The sequence below is a fragment of the Rhodnius prolixus genome, unplaced genomic scaffold, assembly GCF_049639745.1.
Source record: "Rhodnius prolixus isolate KJV_2025 unplaced genomic scaffold, Rpr scaffold_5, whole genome shotgun sequence".
Lineage (NCBI taxonomy): Eukaryota > Metazoa > Arthropoda > Insecta > Hemiptera > Reduviidae > Rhodnius > Rhodnius prolixus.
The window spans coordinates 32,014,068-32,028,949 of NW_027411624.1; the positions used below are offsets into that span (position 1 = coordinate 32,014,068).

At 33.4% G+C, this 14,882-nt stretch overlaps 1 protein-coding gene and 1 long non-coding RNA gene across 10 annotated transcripts in view; one reads left to right on the forward strand and one right to left on the reverse strand.

Moving 5' to 3' along the window:
* Window positions 1-14,882, reverse strand: part of LOC141458909 (lachesin-like) — a 551,804-nt gene that overhangs the window by 188,386 nt on the left and 348,536 nt on the right. The window lies entirely within an intron of this gene.
* LOC141458048 (uncharacterized) lies at window positions 10,148-13,546 on the forward strand. Its single transcript, XR_012460727.1, has 3 exons — window positions 10,148-10,363; window positions 12,939-13,138; window positions 13,382-13,546. It is a non-coding gene; the product is annotated as an uncharacterized lncRNA (long non-coding RNA).

The window sequence follows — 14,882 nt, forward strand, 5'->3', positions numbered from 1 at the left end:
TAATTGCCATTTTGATCAAAGAAAAGCCAGATGAAAGGAAATTTTAAAAGGAATAAATTAATTTTCTTTTACTTTAAAAAAAAAAATTAATGAACTTCAAAATAACACAGAATTTTTTTTACTTTAATACCTAATGTTATTTTTCTATTAGTCTTGTAAATATTATTATTGAGTGCTAGTGAAGAGATTTCGTTTAATTACAATTTGATTCTGTAATAACAGTAATATCTTGTGATTTTACAGAAAAGTAATCAAAAATTTAATCAAAATTATCCAATATTTTTTTACCGCCATTTCGGTTTTCATTTACAATAATAAACATAAAACTAGCCAATCTCTCCTTCACGATCGTTGAAATAGTTATTTATTTAACAAATGTGGAAAATACTTTACATTCGAGTTAAATATTATATTTTTTCTGCAACCATTAGGGTTATTAACTTAAAAAAAAAAACTAAACAGAAATCACTAGAATCCATTTTAAATTTCTATAAGGTAACACTATAACCTTTTTAACTGTTATAATTAAAAATATCTAATTATTTATTAAAATATTATCTTTATTTCTATATTCCTTTCAATTTTTATTAATATTCGTTTTTTAATTATTTAGATAAAATAAATTTAAATAAGCTTATTAAAGTTTTACAGAAAATATTTAATAACAAAACTTCTTATACGAGGGTCGTTTGAAAAGTCCGTGCAAAGTCAGAGAGATAGCACTACTGGCGCGTATCGAGGTTATGTTTAGTTAGTAGCATCTCTTGGAAGAACACACACCAAGTTTCAGCCAGATCGGTCTATTTCTTTGTGTTTGGCATTCGTTTGAATCGAAAAAGTCGAGTGATTTTCAAAAAATGGACGAAAAAGAATTTCGTGTGTTGATTAAACACTACTATATGGAAGGTAAACGCCTCAGGAGACTAAAGAGAAGCTTCATAAACATTATGGTGACTCTGCACCTTCGATTAGAACAGTTTATAAGTGGTTTCAAAATTTTCGGAGTGGCCATATGGGCACAAGTGACGCTGAACGTTCTGGACGCCCTGTTGAGGTTACTACTCCAGAAATCATTGACAAAATCCATGATATGGTGATGGATGACAGAAGAGTGAAGGTGCGTGAGATTGCTAGTGCTGTGGGCATCTCGAATGAACGGGTACATAATATTTTGCATCAACATTTGGACATGACAAAGCTATCCGCAAGATGGGTGCCGCGATTGCTCACGCTTGACCAAAAACGAAATCGTGTGAAGTGTTGCAAGGACGGTTTGCAGCTGTTCCAGAAGAATCCGCAGGACTTTAAGCGTCGTTTCGTCACTGTGGATGAAACATGGATACGTCACTACACTCCTGAGACCAAAGAACAATCTAAACAATGGGTTACAAAGGGGGAATCTGCGCCAAAAAAGGCGAAGATCGTTCCTTCGGCCGGAAAGATTATGGCGACTGTCTTTTGGGATTCGCAAGGAATAATCCTCATCGACTATCTGGAAAAGGGTAAAACTATTACAGGTGCATATTATTCATCGTTATTGGACCGTTTGAAAACCGAGCTGCAAGAAAAACGCCCACGATTGGCCCACAAAAAAGTCCTTTTCCATTACGACAACGCACCAGCTCACACCTCAGCAGTTGTGGTCGCAAAATTAATGGAAATAGGGTTCCAACTCGTTTCACATCCCCCCTATTCTCCAGACTTGGCTCCCTCGGACTACTATTTGTTCCCCAATATGAAGAAATGGCTGGCGGGAAAAAGATTTTATTCAAACGAGGAGGTGATTGCAGAAACGAATGGCTATTTTTCAGACTTGGACAAATCCTATTATTCGGAAGGGATCAACAAACTAGAGCAGCGTTGGACGAATTGTATAAGCCTAAAAGAAGACTATGTTGAAAAATAAAAAAGGTTTACCCCAAAAAATTAAGTAGTTTTTATTTTTGCACGGACTTTTCAAACGACCCACGTATCAAGGAAGCACAATAAAGTTTTTTCACTCACTAGTGAGGAAAGTGACACTAATGGGAATTTTTCCCCACTAGTGAGGTAAAGTATGGCATTACGCAGCTGATTTTAATTGAGTAAAGAGAACATTCCTACATGGTTGCAGAAAAAAGACCATTTTTTTGTGTACATAAAAAAACAAATAAGCAATAATTAGTTTTAAATAATAATATTATATGAATTCAATTAAATTCCATGAATAATTCAGCAGCAATTCAGCGAGTTCAGGTATAATTTTAAGCTAAATTTTAATTTTAAGAAATAAAATTAAGCAAATGTAAAATAACAAAATCCAATCGCAAACTGCAAAGCTTAAGGAAGAACATACTACAATGTTTAAGTAGAGGTAAAACTCTCTTTTTCCTTTACTATCTTTGAAAGCTTAATGCAAATCCTGTAGCAGACTATTCTTATCCGCTTTCAAATCGAATATCCGGTCCCTTAATCCATGAGGATCTTCCCTCAATCGCACAATTTTACCCAAAATCATTTTGTTACCATCTATTTATGTAAATTGTTTTCAAAACCATTGCGTCGCTTATTTGTATAAATTTGTACTGATGGTGAATTTATGTTGAAATAGAATGTTTGGTGGGGGAGAGAGAATAAAAATACTTGTCGAGCTTGATGGGGATTAAAGATATATTTAAGAGAGTTTTTTTTTAATTTTAACGGTGAATAATTTTTATATTTTCACAATTAAATTAATTAATAATTCATATAAAAAATAAAATCATGTTCATTTCCAGAAATGTCCATCGTAATTAAAAACTGTTCAGCCAATTTTCATCAAAAATATTCATTTCATTTGAACATAAAATTATTTTTATGGCGGCACCGCAATTATAGGTCAGTGATTTTATCACAATTACTTTGCGAGATTTAAATTTCAGTTCTTGCTAGCTAATAGGATCGTATACACTACGCTGAAAATGTAGAGAGAATATTTAAAGATTTCCAAAAAATGAGTGCATGAAATAAAAAAAAAGTAATTCTGGATTCAAATAAATGGAAAAAAAAAACTATTTAAAATGCGGTTAGGCCCGCAGTTTTGATATCTTTGATTTTATCCGTCCTTACATCCATAATCAGTTGTAGTAGTCTCCCTCAATCAATCAGCAAGGGCAATGCGAGTCAAAAACATAAGTAAAGTCGAAGACATCAAACTGTTTAATTTTCCCCTGATCTTGGATGTAAGTCCCAAACCGGGCAGAGATGCAATAGACATGCATCGTGCAACGGCGGATAAGATCAAAGAAAAAAAGAAAGAAAAATAACTACTTTTGACCCCCAAAAAATTTTTTTTGAGGCGTACCCAATAGAAATGTCAAATCTGAATCTTCTTCAATAGCGAACAGATTTGCGCAAAGATTAGTGCAATAGACAACTACGCGGAGATGCAGGATTTCAGATCAAGCTTGCCCTTAAATTTCACAAAACAACTACAGGAACCTCTTACATAATGATTCTCAACCTATTTTGGAAAAACCATATTTCCCAAATCTCTCGTCGTTCCATCCACATCCTAAAGCAGTTTAATAGACCTTTTTTCCAATTAAGACCCGGCAACTCCTAGTTTCCTCTCTTATATTCCCCCATTTCGACTATGGTTATTTATGGTATGGCGGTCTTTCTGGTGATACTGAAGCTAAGCTCAAGCGCCTCATGAACTGCTTCATAAGATTTATTTTCAGCATTTCCAGAGACTCCCGCATTTCGCACTGCTACGATGGGTTAAAGTGGCTTTTTCCTGTCTATCGCCGCCAATATTTTTTGGCTTCTTTCCTTTTTCAAGTCATCCAGTCTCAAAGGCCTTCCTATATTTTTCATCTCCTTAAGTTTAAATCCTCGATACATTCCCGTAACACTAGATCTCGCTCATCTGATCTCTATATTCAATCTCACCGTACCTCATCCTTTGACAAGTCCTTCCTTATACGTGCCACCTCTCTCTGGAACTCCTTACCATCATCTGTCCGCCATGCTCCTACCCTATCTATCTTTAAATCCCGTCTATTCAGTTATCTCATTTCTATTCAGCTTCCTCCGAAATTCTAATTGCTTTAATTTATTTTCTTAATTTCTGCTGTTATTTTTATTTTCATTTTTTGTAAATACTTATTTATTTATTTATTTTCTTTTAATCAAAGGCCAAACTATTAAGGCCTCTAATTGTACCTGTATTTATTCTTAGGGGACAATTGTCCCAGAATAATAAATTTCTTTTCTATTCTATTCTATTTTTTGTCGCGGTACACTTTTAACAATTTCAAAATTTGACGGTACACTAACAATAAGATAAGATTAAAAGTATTTTACGTATCCATAATACACTTTGTAAAATAGTTCATGTTATTTTCAGTATAAAATAAAATAAAATGTACTACAAAAACAACTATACGTTTATTGAGGGATTAATTAAAAGTTAGTAATAAGAATACTTTTAATGAGAAATTTGAGCTTAATGTTTTTTGATAATTTCGTTTATATTTGGTCGTATAAATGATAATGCTACTCTCATATCGTCTTCTACATTTAATATATAATTTTTATTGTTTGCATTTCTAAAATTTGGGCGGCACATTGGTTGAGAATCACTGTCTTACATGCTTTACAGCCTAATGATGGCCGGAAGTCACTACAACACCTTAAATATTGGATACTGACGCGCCTTAAATTCAAAACATTCTCTACGACTTTCCGTTTTTAAGTTATCCGGGCCAAAAAAAAAAGCTCAAATTTTTGAAAAAAAAACTGTTCTCTTATTTTGCTAAGCAAAAATGTTTATTTCCAGTATAAACTAAAAACAGATAATCTACAAAAATTTGACTATGTGGAGGAAAAAAATGTACGTTTACATAATTTCAATTTACACTTACATTTTACGCGTAATATGTGGCAAATAAATATGTAGCCAGAAAACAAAAAAACTAGCAGTAGGACACATATATATAAATCACAAAAATCTGCTGTAGCATCTTTCCATAAAACTTACTTGGTTGAACATGACATAGACATATGCATTCTTTTAAGAAATGGTACAGACATAGTTGTCTAAACTATAAGAAAACTACAGAATAAAGAAGTGATATGAAACTAACTCAAACCGGCAGCCCCACACCGACATCCACTTCCGTTGTAAGAGAAAACAAACCGGTCAAGTTTCCTGTGGCTAACTTTTCTACCACCTGTGTAACTTGATGTAACAAAACAAAAATTGATTCTTCCACCTCAGATTTTGTTTTTCCCTTGTCTCTTTTCCGCTTTCACATCACTGATTCTCTCCACTGCTGCATTGATTTGTTTTTGCGTTGGAGTACGAGCGGTCTAACGTCCGATAGAACGGCTAGAGTACATGTGTGATTGATACTGGGAGACCCTAGGAGAAAAAGAAATAGATAGCAAGGGGAAGAGAAAACCAGACAGCTAAAGAAGAAGGATATTCATAGCAGGCGATGTTTAGCAGAGAAAGATGTGGGTATTAAAGTTTGGGAGGAGGTCCCCAAAGGGTTAAAGGGGCTATTCCTCTCTACCCCTGAGGAGCTCACTACAATAACAATCCCACCGTTACCCCCTTTCTTGCTATAACAGCATATAAAGATTCAGGCCAACCGTAACCTGCTGCAAAACTAGTTACCCAGGGCTTAAAAAAAGGAAAACATATTTTTATTATTTTCTGCAGCATCCCTCTCTAGGGAATGAAACAATCTTTTTTTTTTAAATCCCTTTCTGCGAGCGGAGAATAGCTTTACAATATATTTATGATCTGTTAAAAGATATTATTACCGGCTGTAACACAAACAGCACCACTGAAGAAAGACTATTAGTTAATCAAAATTAAACACTGAGTTATAATATTTACAAAATGGAGGAGGACAACCACATTTCCCCAGGGATGGTACAAAAAAAAAATACAAACTCGGAAACTACGATAAATAATACTTCAACATTTTTCCTCGTTTTTTACCCAAGAGTAATGGAATATTCCATCATAAAGTAAATTGGAAATTTAATTCTTATAATGGAACATATATTTTATGTAAACATGCATATCTAAGTATTATTTATAGAAATAAATCGGTAAAGTGACTTACGGTAGATGAATAGTGTCGAAGAATTGGGAGATTACATTAAATCTAGGTTGCTGTGGCATTCTGGTAGAAATGTTTAGAGATGAATTCCGTAATCCAGCTACAGCAAACATCCAAATCTTTCCTTGTTTTGACCAGAGCACACCTGCATTAGCTAATAGCTGCTGTGGAAACATGGCCGTGATTTCCGTTTTTTTTTTTTGAAGAGGTGATAAGCTTAGCGGCAATCAGAGCCTTTCTCAAGATTCTCAAACGTGCAGGTTTCGGCAGGATAGTAGGTATGGATGTACGTTCATTGATGTGGAAACGTTAATTATCCCTAGGGTTGGTCTTCCTACTAACTAGGGGTGATAAAAACTTAATTGATACTCATATAGCGTAAGATTCATGGGCCTTATAAGGAGAACTGGTTTAAACGATGAATCTAGGAAATCAGGTAACACAAGTATGGATACAAGATCAAACAGTGGTGTCTTCTTTGGGACTAGAGATTACTTGGTGATGCCCGACGTAAATAAGACTACTTCAGGATAATATTTATTCTATATTTATTAGAATGAAGGCCAGAGGATTTCTGCAGAATGACTGCCAGAGAAGTACTACGCAATGACTTCCAGAGGATTGCTGCAGAATGACTGTCAGAGAACCTTGGGATTTATGAAGTCATTCTCGAAGTGTTATAGATCTTAAAGCGATGGTGGCTTTTTTTTTTAATGGTTTTTATTATGTCTTAAGCATCGTACAGTAGTCTTCTTTGGGACTAGAGATTACTTGGTGATGCCCGACGTAAATAAGACTACTTCAGGATAAAATTTATTCTCTGTTGAATTTCAAGATAAATAGACTTGCACATAACTCCGAAAAAAGTTAGTATTTGTTCGGATAGTCATGCCGCGTTGAAACGAAGAACTCGTGTGTTTTTTCACTTCCAAACTATTACTCTGCTCGAAGAAAGAGGTCACGAAACTTGTTGTTTACACAGTGGGCCGGATTATTGACGAAATAACGAACACAGGCCACATAATCATTATTCACAATACTTGCAAGCCACAGAACGAAAGCTCTGAGAAGAAGACGGAAAAAGGCCAAGTTCAGCATTCCACGTGTTTCTATCTTGGGTGACTGGCGATGCAAAGCACAAAAAAAATCTGTGGATAACCAACATATTTGTTAGGAGACTGCAGAAAAGCTACCTGGTGTGTTGTAGTTGTTATTCTAGTCTGGGTGTCAGATCATAAAAAAAGTTTTCGAATAATGAAGAGGATGATCAAATCGGAGCCCTAACTTCCTGCATCAGTCCCTAATCAGCCTATTTCTTTAAACCATCATGTCAGGCTATAGGGAGTGGTCGGCCTCGTAGCATTCAACCTTTATGAATGAACTCTGTGCGCTGTCGACGGTTTAGAACAGGGGTCGGCAACCCGCAGCTCGCGAGCCTTTTGCAGCTCTTTTATCCAAATTGTGTGGCTCTTCAGCCTGCCCAAAATAAATTGTATATTTCAATTTTATTGAAACAAATGAAAGTTTCATTTATTAAAGTAAAGATATTTTTTCAAAAAGAATTTTAAATGTGATAAGTTTGAAATTGAATAGAATTATTGTATATTAAAATACAGTACGTAATATATAGGACTGCCGCCATTTCCATTCAAACACACGTTTAGTTATTATTTATTTGTTTATTTACTTTGCAATATGTGAAAATAAATATATAAAATTGTCAAAGTTGGGTGTTTTTCAACGTTACGCTTTTTCGTGCAGTTTTTGACCATCAACCCTTTTACCACTGTCCTATGTTTTAAAATGTTATTGAATACCATAAAATAATAAATTGTGAAGACAAATGATCTACAGAGTTTGTTTACACTATCATTCTTGCGGCTCTTGGTAAGATTTATTAAAATTATTTAAGGAGAAATGGCTCTCTACTTAAAATAGGTTGCCGACCCCTGGTATAGAATAATTTATACCAGAAAATACAAAATACCATAGTCTATGGTTAGTCTCATTTTTAAAAAATTAAATCGCAAACTGATTTTTATCTGGGACATCATTTAGTGGACATTGTGCCTGGGTGTTCATTTTAAGACGGCTCAAATGCATTTCATTATTAACAGTTAATCTGAGCAAAAAATGGTAGAGGAAAAATTTGTACCAGACATAAAAATGAAAAGTAACTAAAAATAAATCAATAGAAATGAAAAGAAATAGAAATCAAAGAATTGGGCAACAAAAAATTGTACAAATCTGTTCATAGAATAAAGTCTATTTGTTTCGTCTCAGTTTTAACTCCTTTCTGTCCCCCAATGTAGACTAATCGCATCGCACGCATCGACCTCGGCAATTGTCGTACTTACGACAACCTCCGACGGCTCATTGCTCCGTTTCAACCTTCAGTTCAAGTGTGTCGACCGAATCGCTCTCCGCCGCCTGTCGTAACGTTTCTTCCGCTGGCACTCGTACTGAAGTGCTTACCGTTTTCCGCTATTCTCGCTACACCGCATGTTCACCGCTATAAATTGTACGAGTGTTCAGTTACTACTCTTCTCGTTACACCGCAATTTCTAGTGTTAACCCGTGCTCACTTCTATTCGTTACATCGCATGTTCACGGGTACGCGGTTTTCCGCTATTCTCGCTACACCGCATGTTCAGCGCTATAAAAGAATATTTACGCCTATTTGGCCTTCAACCAGCTCGCCTTTAGTCAAGAGGACACAATCTACGCTCATAAAGGTATCTGGGGCCAGGGAGGGGGGGGGAGTCGACTCTCTTTTCCCTTTGGGGTTTCCATTTCCTTAGAGCTTTGTCACGCCAGTGTCCACATCTTGAAGGTAAGCTTTATTATTTCATTTTGTTTGTCATTTTGATTGCCCGCATTAAGAACTACACCCTATTTTATACAGTCCACGTACGTAATTGTATAATACTTTCATTCAAACACAGGTTTAGTCATTATTTATTTGTTTATTTACTTTGCAATATGTAAAAATAAATGTATAAAACATTTATACGTTATTGAATATCATAAAATAATAATTTGTGGAAATACAAATGATTTACAGAGTTCTTTACACTATCATCCCTGCGGTTCTTGGTAAGATTTATTAAAATTATTTAAGGAGAAATGGCTCTCTACTTAAAATAGGTTGCCGGCGCCCCCTGGTCTAGAATGCTATTAGAAGACCATCAAGGATTTTTCGAGTAATACTGTAATAATTTCTCACTGACCTTTTTTACCAGGCACCAGATTGATTCCCATTGACTAGGAATCGTGATAATCTTAGTGGAATCATGTTGAAGGCTTACTGCATTTTTTAAACAAAAGGTTCCCGTTTACAGTCTTACTTTTACTCAAAACCAAAAAAAAACGGAAATTATAAAATAGTACACAATACCCTTTCAATTTTTAGTTGTACCAAGCTAAAGTTCATTATCTTCTTCGGATGATTTCATTTTAATTTCTACATTAAAAGTATTGCTACAAATTGTGCCACTGTTTTGTATGTATATTTTAGACAGAACAATGAACAGTGTAAGTTAGTTCTCTGATTAGTTTCTACCATAGAACTGTAAAACTACAAAATTTAACAACACATAATAACAAGAGTTATTAAGGTTTAGTTAACATAAATGTTTTGCTGGTTATTTGTTAATAAATATTCAATTAGCTAACTCTACTTTCACGTTTAATTTAAAAATGAAAGTTTGCATTGAAGTAGAAAATAAATATGCACCACAATATATTCATAATTTCATGTAATCGCATGACTTACACACCTCTGATCAGAATAACGTTCTTAATAATTACAAAATTACAGTTTCATCCTACACAATTTACAGTTCTAACAAACAAAATTACAGTTTCTTCTTGTAATGTTTGTTTTATTAGCAGAAAATATGACGCTCTAGACTACCTTAATCAGCTGTAAGTGCATGTTGTATATTTAATTAAATATGCACAACAAACCGCATGTTTAATTTAACTTAATGAATTCAAAAGAAGCGGCTGAGTAACCTTAAATAAATTAATTTTGTAGTCATGGAAATTAATTTTAAATAAATTAGTAATGCGCAGTAGAAGTCGGTTTTAAATATTTACAATACTTGATGTATAAAATATTATTTTGAAAATATAACTTGAGCTGAATATACACGACAAGTGAATATTCGAACTAAATGAGAAGTAAAAATAATATCATCCAAAGATTAAGGATAATAAAGCTGGGGATCAATAAGTCAGGAAAAAGAAAATTAAGGAAAAAAGTAACAATAATTCTACTTACTTAACTTACGAAATCATGGCAAACACTCTCATGATGTTCTTACCGTAATTTGCATAATTAAATTCCTTTAAGTTTAGACGTTGCGTCATTATTAAAGTTCACTTCTACAAATTAAATCCACGCGGGCCTAAACTACGAGTCTAAACTTCATTCTTTTCACGTCAAAGGGTCTATCCATCACTCTATCTAATATTTCTATATTAAAACTAAGCATTAAATAAGGTGGACCTTTGAGCGCTCATGTAGAGGAGTTCTGCAGAATGACTGACAGAGAACCTTGAGATTTGTGAAGTCATTCTCGAGGTGTTTTAGTTCTTAAAAGCGATGATGGCTTTTTTTTTTTTATATAGTTTTTATTATGTCCTTGGCATCTTACAGTATACTTCTGGCCAATGAAATGTTTTGCAGAAGAAAGTAAACACATCTTGAGGTATTCCAATTCTACCTCATTACAGTATTTCACAAGAAGTTTCCTTCTTATGAATCAATTGTAATTTCGCTTGAGTCAAAAGGATTCATGGCAGACTTGTCATTTTGTAAACAAAGTTCTAAGTGTTCAAATTAACTGATTTGAGATCCTGGCCGCCGTACGTATAAGCATGCGTATGATAAATGGAATGATTATTTGAATTTGTGATGATGGAATCGATTGCTTGCCATTCTGATTTCCACACTATTCTTTTTCTTTTTTTTTTTCTTTTTTTTTTGGCGCATCAACAGCTGAGGTCATTAGCGCCCGGAGCTTTTTCCAGTGCACTGCCGGCCTCCGGACAGTGTTCTCTCGTTACAGACAACACTGTCCATCACCGGACAGTGAGCTGTAAGAAGCTCCTAGGAAGAGAAAATCTAAGGGTCAGCAGCTGGATTCGAACCCGGGACCTCCGCGTGGGAGTCCAGTACGCTAACCGCATAGCTAATCCCTTCCCTTTTCCACACTATTATTAGGAATTATATTTTATTGATTAACCTTACGAACTTTATTGATTGATTTTTATGTGTAAGTACTGATTTAACTACAAACCATTTTGGCGAATGGCTGTTGATGATGTAATTTGAAATAAAACAATCGCAATGCTATCACAAATAAAGAGAAAAATTATCAATAAACCTTCGTTTAATCTTGGATTAAATTCACCAGACTCCTTTGCTTTGATCCCAAATCATTTTAATATAACTGCAAGGAAATAACATTAGAGCAGGCGAGTGAGTGCCTTGTATGAACGTAAAAAAAAGTCACAGTGGAAAAAAACGAATATAAGGAAAAATGTATCCAGAAATAAGTTGAAAAATGCATTTATTGAGAGAAATTGTGGAACTAGCTTTGGTTGCAACACTGACAAGAAGAAAAATGTTCGAAGCAACTGATCTCAATAATAGATTTCCCCGTACACAAGAAAACAGAGCAGAAATTCAATATAAGGAAAAATATAGAATGTATTTGAAACAAAATATACCAAACTCGTGTACAATTTTTCCTCAAGATTCCTTGAAGAAAACCTAAAACTTGTTACACAGAATGGTAAGAGGTAAAATGGCAGATATATTTTCATGATTTTTTGTTTTCCCCTTTTATCCTTCAGATAATATTATTAAACAACTTCTAAGATTGCCCTGGTCTCTCATTCTAGGTTCCTGTTTAATATTCTTTGTGACTTGGATGCTAAAAATTGTGTCCAATTGTTTGTTAATCACAGGTTTTTTTTGATGAGGATTACAGAATTTTTTGAAGCGCTTTACGTACAGTTGCGTAACTAATGAATGAACAAATTTTGATGAAAAGCTCATGAACACTCTTGCGGGAAATCATTGCTTTAAGAACTTTTAAGTGATACTTCCCACCAATTTGCAATAGTTATTTATTTAACAAGTGTGGAAAGTAGTACTTTTCCTCACGCGAGGCTGGGTTTGCACGCACGAGCGAGCGAAGCGAGGCGAGTGCAAGTGCAAATTGCCGAGTGTGAGGAAAATACTTGACATTCGAGTTAAATGTTATATTTTTTCTGCAACCATTAGATTTTTTAACTAAAAAAATTAAAAATTTCATTTTTACAGTCTACAAAAAGTAATTTATTTATTATAAACATTTATTGTTATATTACAATTATTTACATTACTTACGTATTTACATTACTTATTACATTTTCTGCTGTTTCTTTTATTGATGGAGGAGTGTTTTCTAAACAGGAATCACAAGAATCCATTTTAAATTTCTATAAGGTAACACTATAACCTTTTTAACTGTTATAATTAAAAATATCTAATTATTTATTAAAGTATTATTTTTATTTCTATATTCCTTTCAATTTTTATTTTATTTTTTAATATTCGTTTTTTAATTATTTAAATAAAATAAATTTAAATAAGCTTATTAGAGTTTTACAGAAAATATTTATGTTAATAACAAAACTTCTTATATCAAGGAAGCACAATAAAGTTTTTCCACTCACTAGTGCGGAAAGTGACACTAATGGGAATTTTTCCCCACTAGTGTGGGAAGTTGGGCATTACACAGCTGATTTTAATTGAGTAATGAGAACTTCCCTACATGGTTGCAGAAAAACACCATTTTCAAGGAAATGATAAAATTAAAAATAAGAGATAGAAAAATTAATGATTTAATACATACAAACAAATCAAATCAAATAGAATTCAGAAGGCACTCAGTGTTGGTTAAAGTTTTACAAAACAAATATCACCACATTTACAAAACTAAGATATTCAAAGTAGACGCAAATGTGAAGATAACAAGAGTTAAGTAAGTTTGTAGGGCAGAAATTGAATAATTTTGTTTACATAAAACATCCATTCTGTTTGGTTTCTAAGCAATAATAATGCATTTCTTATGTGGGAGCCTTCCATGAAACTGGTAACCAGAAACTCTAAACCTATTTAAAAAGCTGACTGAAAATATTACATTTATAACCTTACTTGGAAACGGTATATTTTAAGAATTATTTTTATCTACAGGTAAGATTTTTTATTAAGTACTTTATTATAGCAAAGAAAATCTGTATGCTGCCCTGTGGAACTCCAGCGTCGATATGTTTAAGTGGGGAGAAAGAAGATCCTATTTGCACTCTGAGCAGAAAAATTCAACATACGAGTGCTGGGAAAACTACAGTTAAATTTGATGGCCAGTCTGTTTGTAAAGTTTGTAATACAAATAAAGTTTATAATAATAAAGAGGTTATCTTTTCAATATAATGTGTAAATGCCAATCATATTCAGAAATTAGAAAATTGTGTTTTAACTCTTTGGACAGTAATTTTTGTTTTAAATGAATTTGTAATATCAAACTGTAATTTAGTGAAAATGCGAAAACTATGTATAAGTACTTAGATTTAATTTTAAAGTTCGGAATGTATCACGTTCTAGGGTTCTTTAGTAGTGGAGGGGGGGGCACATTTGAACAGAATTTAAATTTTCTGTTACAGAGTGCCCAGAATCGTATTATTGAACCTTTTTATTTTGTTTTCTACAACTTTCAAGTCTTCTTAACAGATCTATATCAATAAACAGTTGGTACTTTACATACATATCTATATTTTTTTAATTTAAAAATGTTGTGCCCAATGTTAATATCTGCCCCACTGGTGGGGTACCTTTGAACACAAAATAAAATAGAAAGAAATGATATTACTTTACTCTGAATCTACCTTCTATCAGTTATTTCTCTCGACTACTACATTACTTTCTCTTTTAAACCACTGAAATCTAGTTCAAAAAATCAAGAATGACTCAGTTCAGGGATGTTGTACCCGAAGTGTGATGGGTTTAGTAAGTTTGAACAAAATATTCGGTTTGTTGCGCTTCTTAATGTAGGTTCGGACCCACTTTCCCCTTCTCAGCGATTAAGCAAAAAAAAGTCACAAACTTGCAGGTCGGTAGGGCACATTTTAAATGTGCTCCCTTTCTTTCCATAAAAGAAAATATAATATCCAACACTTTTTGCAAGCAAAATAAATACTAGATTTAAAAATACGAATTCCAAATGTTAATATGTACTAACAATACTTACACCTTATCCTCTGCAATCTTCACAATACACTTCCCAAAGATGCAACAAAAATTTTACTTCCACCCATACAAAATATAACATTCCTCAATTCTGACTTAACAAACAATGAAAACAAAGAGAAACTCTGTCAATTATACGACAGGTCTACCACAACATATGGAGAAAATTACCAATCATAAATGTTTTAAATATTTAAATATTAATCTTTTAATTATATTCAATTATTACTTTTTTTCAAGTTAATTATTACTTCTTCTTTATCTTATATTTAATAATTATAGGTATTATTAAAATTCGATTGAGCAGAAGCGCCACTTTAAATATTACATTTTTTAATTTATGTTGATCGATTTTTTCTCCGAACAAATTCCATGGGCTGTTTTGTTTTCTAACAAAGAAAACGGATGCCTCAAAAACATCCGCTGTTTTACTAAAAACCACATTCCAAACTACTCTGCTTCGTTACGTAATTACGTAGTAA